This window comes from Physeter macrocephalus, chromosome 21, assembly GCF_002837175.3.
Source record: "Physeter macrocephalus isolate SW-GA chromosome 21, ASM283717v5, whole genome shotgun sequence".
Taxonomy (NCBI): Eukaryota; Metazoa; Chordata; class Mammalia; order Artiodactyla; family Physeteridae; genus Physeter; species Physeter macrocephalus.
The window spans coordinates 36306607-36313910 of NC_041234.1; the positions used below are offsets into that span (position 1 = coordinate 36306607).

The window sequence follows — 7304 nt, forward strand, 5'->3', positions numbered from 1 at the left end:
TCTAGGTCCATCCACCTCACTACAAATAACTCAATTTCGTTTCCTTTTATGGCTGAGTAATATTCCATTGTATATATGTGCCATATCTTCTTTATCCATCCATCTGTCGATGGACACTTAGGTTGCTTCCATGTCCTAGCTATTGTAAATAGAGCTGCAATGAACATTGTGGTACATGACTCTTTTGAATTATGGTTTTCTCAGGGTATATACCCCACTACTGGGGTAGTGGGATTGCTGGGTCGTATGGTAGCTCTATTTTTAGATTTTTAAGGAACGTCCATACTGTTCTCCATTGTGGCTGTATCAATTTACTTTCCCACCAACAGTGCAAGATGGTTCTGATTGAATCAGTGAACAGCTATCCTAAAGCATTTATGGGTTTTGGTACAGAATAGGTTCTCAATAAATATCTGTTGAATGAATGAATAAGTGAATGCATAAATGAAGGCTACAGGTATGATGTTCTAAGTTGCCATGTTATTCCTATAAACAGCATCTTAGCCCAATAACTATCCTCAATCCTATTTACTCCCATGGCTTTGAAGGATACACAAGGCTCTCTGTCTAATTCAGTATGGCTTTCTTTTCAGATATCTAATTTGTGCTTAGACCATGGGATTCAAAAGGAAAAGAAGGGCCTTTCTCTGTTTATTGGAAGAACAGGGACACATATGAAACAAAAAAGAACAAGACTGTATATGATAGATGATATAATTGCATATAGCAGTGTGGTATCATTGAAAAAAGTACTGAACAAGATAATCAAAGACCTCTTTTCTAGTTAGACGTTGGTTTGCATCTTTGGCCTATCTGCTTACACTCTTCTTTTCACTTCTCTTCCTGCTGGCTGATTTTAACAACTTTGTAAGACAGATTTATATTTTTCTATTGTTTTGCTTATCATGGGTTGTTGCTGCCTCTCCTTCGAACAATCTGTGTTTACCCATTTTTCTCCTTACTCTTTGTAGCCTGAAAATTATTATTCATGACAGAAGGACAAAAAAAGAAGTAAAATGGAAGGTGAGGAGCATATTGCCCTATATCATTCATCAAATTTACACTACTGACCTTGTGCAATTTCTCTACCCATTCCTTACTTATCTTGCTCTGAATATAAACAAAGTATGTTACACTTATTGTTATTTTTGCAATCCTTAGTGCATTCTGGGCCTTATTCCTTTCTACTCCTTTGAACTATGAAGGGAGATATAGCTTCAGTTACCTTTCACAGTAAAAGGGAGAGAAAAATATCTGGAACAGAGATAAACAAAGGAGAAATGAAGTGATTTGTAGAGAAGAAAATAATACTTATAGAGTAGTTGTAAAGATTTAAATATATCAGTAAATACCAGGTGTTTGGAATAAAGCCTAGCAAACAATAAATACTTACTAAATGTTAGCTATTACTCTTTGAATGGTATCTATGATGAAGGCTGCATCAGTAAAGGTCCTAGAAGGAAAAATAGATGCAACATTAGTATTAAGTAATTTGAGGAGTGTTTAATATTTGAACTACTTAAAAAGGTGTGAGCAAGGGATAGGAAAACCACAAAGGATAGTGTAATATCCTGGAGATAATAACAGTGGGTGCTATTAGTATTCCTAGGACTTAAGGAGTGCAAATAGGGAGTGATTCCTGGAACTCAGTATGAGTAGAGGGCTACTTGACAGGAGCTGTGATCTTTGGTTAAAGGAAGTAGCCAGCCCACAGTGACCATGCAGTGTAGAAGCTGGGAGAATAAATACCTCAAAAATACTCTCCGTTTGCTTTCCAGACTCTTGCTGGTAACTCTCATTGGCCAAACCTCAACCAAAAGCAAGAGGAGAGGGAAGCCTGTTGATGGAGTATATATAAGCTAGTCTCCTGGGACACAAAGCAGGATGGAGAAAGTGGAGGGGTGTATCTGGAAGATAAAACAGAAGATATCACCACAGTCATGATATAGATATAGAAGGTATAATCTTCTAAGTATAGGAGATAAATTGTGAGGCATTTATGGTGTGACCAACAAGTCACCTGTGGAAACCTCTGGAGATTTCTGTGAGAAGATATGCATGTTAGTTCACAAATAAAAGTCACCCACTTCGCCCCAGGGTTTAATTAATGACTCCAACCCAGAATGCTGCCCGGATGGAGGCTTCTCTATATGCCTACAAAAGTTTTATTTCTTTGGACCTTTTTCAGTCATAATACCTCAGACCTCTCTTGAAAGCCTATGCCTTTTTAAGGGAGGAGCTATGTTGCTGGTTTTTAAGAAATTATTGAGAAGGATGTATATAAAAGAGAGAAGGTTGTTTCATCAGCTGGTACTAGAAAAAAAGACCTCAAGCTTAAATAGTCAACCTTGTATATTTCTCTTCCTCCACCACTACTACTCCACTCTTCTATCACCAAGGAACAATAAGACTATATACAATTGTGCTGGGAGAGTTCAAAGAACTCTGATTTGTTAGAAATCAGGGAAAGTCTTATAAGAAAAATGACATTTGAGCTAGGCTTTGTATAAAGGATATAGGCTTTAAAAATATAAACCAATATTTTAATATGTTTTGTTCATATCTCCTCTTATTTTCTATATGATTTAAAAGATAAATGCATAATCAATAATTACATATATGTTAATGGGAACACAATGGGTAAACTTGTGTTTTTCCACATGTATAAAAATCTCCTTTGTTGTTGGTTTTAATAGTACAACTTACATATTTCAAATGGACAACAGAATTAGTAGCATTTATGGTGTTATAAAATAAACTACTTTTGAATGGGCACTTACTTTCCAGTACTTTGAGATTCACAAGACATAGCTAGAATATTTACTACTGTAGAAAATGTAGACTGCTGAAATCAAATGAAAGACGGGACTCGTGTGTGTGTGTGTGTGTGTGTGTGTGTGTGTGTGTGTGTGTGTGTGTGTCTGCGTGTTTTGATTGCTTGCCATTACAATGTTCTTCAGGTATTGGAAGAACTTTCATATTTTGTTTAGACACCATTAGGCACAGAAACTTTTGTAGAACAACTTTGATGCTAGCACTGATATGGCTCTTGCGTCCATTACTCTATTAGATTTATTAACCCACTTAATAATTTTAGTTACAACTCTTACAAAGTGGAGTTCTTCTTACAAAGACTGTGCTCAAGGTCCACATTTTATTTTTAAGGCTTTATATCTGGTTTTCATAAAATTTCCGAGATTGTGATGGCTACAATCTTATATCGTGGTCACGTCCCCTTCTATTTTTTTTAACTGAGGTAAGAACACTTAACATTGAGATTTACCCAAATGTTAATTATCATAGCATATTATCCTCAAGGTTGATCTATGTCGTCATCTATGGAAGGATTTCCTTATATTGAAAGGCTGAATAATATATATATTAATCTCATATTTTCTTTATTCATACATGTATCTATGGACATTTAATTTGTTTCCACATCTTGGCTATTGTAAATATGCTGCACTGAAAATAGGAATGCAAATATCTGTCATCATGATTTCAGTTATTTTGGATAAATACCCATAAGAGGCATTTCTACATAACATGGTATTTCTTTTTTTTTTCTGAATGGAAAATAGCTTCTTTTTTTTTTTAGCAGGTTCTTATTAGTTATCCATTTTACACATATTAGTGTATATATGTCAATCCCAATCACCCAATTCATCACACTACCCGCTCATCCACCACCACTTTCCCCTCTTGGTGTCCATACGTTAGTTCTCTACATCAGTGTCTCAAATTATGCCCTGCAAACTGGTTCATCTGTACCATTTTTCTAGGTTTCACATATATGTGTTAATATATATTTTTTTCTCTTTCTGCCTTACTTCACTCTGTATCACAGTCTCTAGATCCATCCACGTCTCTACAAATGACCCAGTGTCGTTGCTTTTTATGGCTGAGTAATATTCCATTATATATATATGTACCACATCTCCTTTATCCATTCATCTGTTGATGGACATTTAGGTTGATTCCATGACCTGGCTATTATAAATAGTGCTGCAATAAATATTGGGATGCATGTGTCTTTTTGAATTATGGTTTTCTCTGAGTATATGCCCAGTAGTGGGATTGCTGGGTCATATGGTAATGCTATTCTTAGTATTTTAAGGAATCTCCATACTATTCTCCAGAGTGGCTGTATTAATTTATATTCCCACCAACAGTGCAAGAGCATTCCTTTTTCTCCCCACCTTCTCCAGCATTTGTTGTTTTTAGATTTTCTGATGATACCCATTCTAACTGGAGTGAGGTGATATCTCATTGTAGTTCTGATTTGCATTTCTCTAGTAATTAGTGACATTGAGCAGCTTTTCATGTGTTTCTTGGCCATCTGTATATCTTCTTACGAGAAATGTCTATTTAGGTCTCCTGCCCATTTTTGGATTTGGGTTGTTTGTTCTTCTACTACTCAGCTGCATGAGCTGTTTATATATTTTGGAAATTAATCCTTTGTCCGATGATTCGTTTGCAAATATTTTCTCCCATTCTGAGGGTTGTCTTTTCGTCTAGTTTGTAGTTTCCTTTGCTGTGCAAAAGCTTTTAAGTTTCATTACGTCCCATTTGTTTATTTTTGTTTTTATTACCATTACTGTAGGAGGTGGATCAAAAAAGATCTTGCTGTGATTTATGTCAAAGAGTGTTAATCCTATGTTTTCCTCGAAGAGTTTTATAGTGTCCAGTCTTACATTTAGGTCTCTAATCCATTTTGAGTTTATTTTTGTGTATGGTGTTAGGGAGTGTTCTAATTTCATTCTTTTACATGTAGCTGTCCAGTTTTCACAGCACCACATATTGAAGAGACTGTCTTTTCTCCACTGTATATTCTTGCCTCCTTTATCAAAGATAAGGTGTCCATATGTGCGTGGGTTGATCTCTGGGCTTTCTATCCTGTTCTATTGACCTATATTTCTGTTTCTGTGCCACTACCATATTGTCTTGCAAACTGTAGCTTTGTAGTATAGTCTGAAGTCAGGGAGTCTGATTCCTCCAGCTCTGTTTTTTTCGGTAAAGACAGCTTTGGCTATTTGGGATCTTTTGTGTCTCCATATAAATTTTAAGTTTTTCTGTTCTAGTTCTGTAAAAATGCCATTGGTAGTTTGATAGGGATTGCATTGAATCTGTAGATTGCTTTGGGTAGTATAGTTATTTTCACAATATTGATTTTCCAGTCCAAGAACATGGTATAATTTTTTCAGTTGGATGCTGTTATCAATTATCTTTTTCCAAGCAATTCTTTTTTTTTTAACATCTTTATTGGAGTATAATTGCTTTTCAACGGTGTGTTAGTTTCTGCTTTATAACAAAGCGAATCAGCTATACATATACATATATCCCCATATCTCTTCCCTCTTGTGTCTCCCTCCCTCCCACCCTCCCTATCCTACCCCTCTAGGTGGTCACAAAGCACCGAGCTGATCTCCCTGTGCTTTGCAGCTGCTTCCCACTAGCTATCGATTTCACGTTCGGTAGTGTACACATGTCCATGCCTTCTCTCACTTCGTCCCAGCTTACCCTTCCCCCCCTTCCCATGTCCTCAAGTCCATTCTCTAGTAGGTCTTTATTCCCATCCTGCCCCTAGGTTCTTCATAACCTTTTTTTTTTTTTAGATTCCATGTATATGTGTTCGCATACGGTATCTGTTTTTCTCTTTCTGACTTACTTCACTCTGTATGACAGACTCTAGGTCCATCCACCTCACTACAAATAACTCACTTTTGTTTCTTTTTATGGCTGAGTAATATTCCATTGTATATATGTGCCACATCTTCATTATTCATTCATTTGTTGATTGGCACTTTGGTTGATTCCATGTTCTGGCTATTGTAGATAGAGCTGCAATGAACATTTTGGTACATGACTCTTTTTGAATTATAGTTTTCTCAGGGTATATGCATAGTAGTGGGATTGCTGGCTTGAATGGTAGTTCTACTTTTAGTTTTTTAAGGAACCTCCATACTGTTCTCCATAGTGGCTGTATCAATTTACATTCCCACCAACAGTGCAAGAGGGTTCCCTTTTTTCCACAGCCTCTCCAGCATTTATTGTTTGTAGATTTTTCGATGATGGCCATTCTGACTGGTGTGAGAAGATATCTTATTGTAGTTTTGATTTGCATTTCTCTAATGATTAGTGATGCTGTGCATTCTTTCATGTGTTTGATACCAATCTGTATAAATTCTTTGGAGAAATGTCTATTTAGGTCTTCTGCCCATTTTTGGATTGGATTGTTTGCTTTTTTGATATTGAGCTGCATGTGTTGCTTATCAATTTTGGAGATTAATCCTTTGTCAGTTGCTTCATTTGCAAATATTTTCTCCCATTCTGAGGGTTGTTTTTTCATCTTGTTTATGGTTTTCTCTGCTGCTCAAAAGCTTTTAAGTTTCATTACGTCTCATGTTTATTTTTGTGTTTTTTTTCCATTTCTGTAGGAGGTAGGTCAAAAAGTATTTTGATGTGATTTATGTCATAGAGTGTTCTGCCTATGTTTTCCTCTAAGTGTTTGATAGTGTCTGACCTTACATTTAACTCTTTAATCCATTTTGAGTTTATTTTTCTGTATGGTGTTAGGGAGTGTTCTAATTTCATTCTTTCACATGTAGCTGTCCAGTTTTCACAGCACCACTTACTGAAGTGGCTGTATTTTCTCCACTGTATATTCTTGCCTCCTTTATCGAAGATAAGGTGACCATAGGTGGGTGAGTTTATCTCTGGGTTTTCTATCCTGTTCCATTGACCTATTTTTCTGTTTTTCTGTCAGTACCCTACTGTCTGGATTACTGTAGCTTTTTAGTATAGTCTGAAGTCCAGGAGCCTAATTCCTCCAGCCCCGTTTCTTTCTCAAGATTACTTCGGCTATTCGGGGTCTTTTGTGTTTCCATACAAATTGTGAAATGTTTTGTTCTAGTTCTGTGAAAAATGCCAGTGCTGGTTCGTATAGGGATTGCATTGAATCTGTAGATTGCGTTGGGTAGTAGAGTCATTTTCACAAGATTGATTCTTCCAATCGAAGAACATGGTATAGCTCTCCTTCTATTTGTATCATCTCTAATTTCTTTCATCAGTGTCTTATAATTTTCTGCATACAGGTCTTTTGAATACTTAGGTAGGTTTATTCCTACATATTTTATTCTTTTTGTTGCAGTGGAAAATGGAAGTTTTCTTAATTTCACTTTCAGATTTTTCATCATTAGTGTATAGCAATGCAGGAGATTTCTGTGCATTAATTTTGTATCCTGCTACTTTACCAAATTCATTGATTAGCTCTAGCAGTTTTCTGGTAGCATCTTTAGGATTCT

The 7304-nt window shown here is 36.1% G+C and overlaps 1 protein-coding gene across 1 annotated transcript in view; it reads left to right on the plus strand.

The window, feature by feature from the left end:
* KLF8 (KLF transcription factor 8) overlaps positions 1 to 7304 on the plus strand; it is a 370714-nt gene that overhangs the window by 41492 nt on the left and 321918 nt on the right. The window lies entirely within an intron of this gene.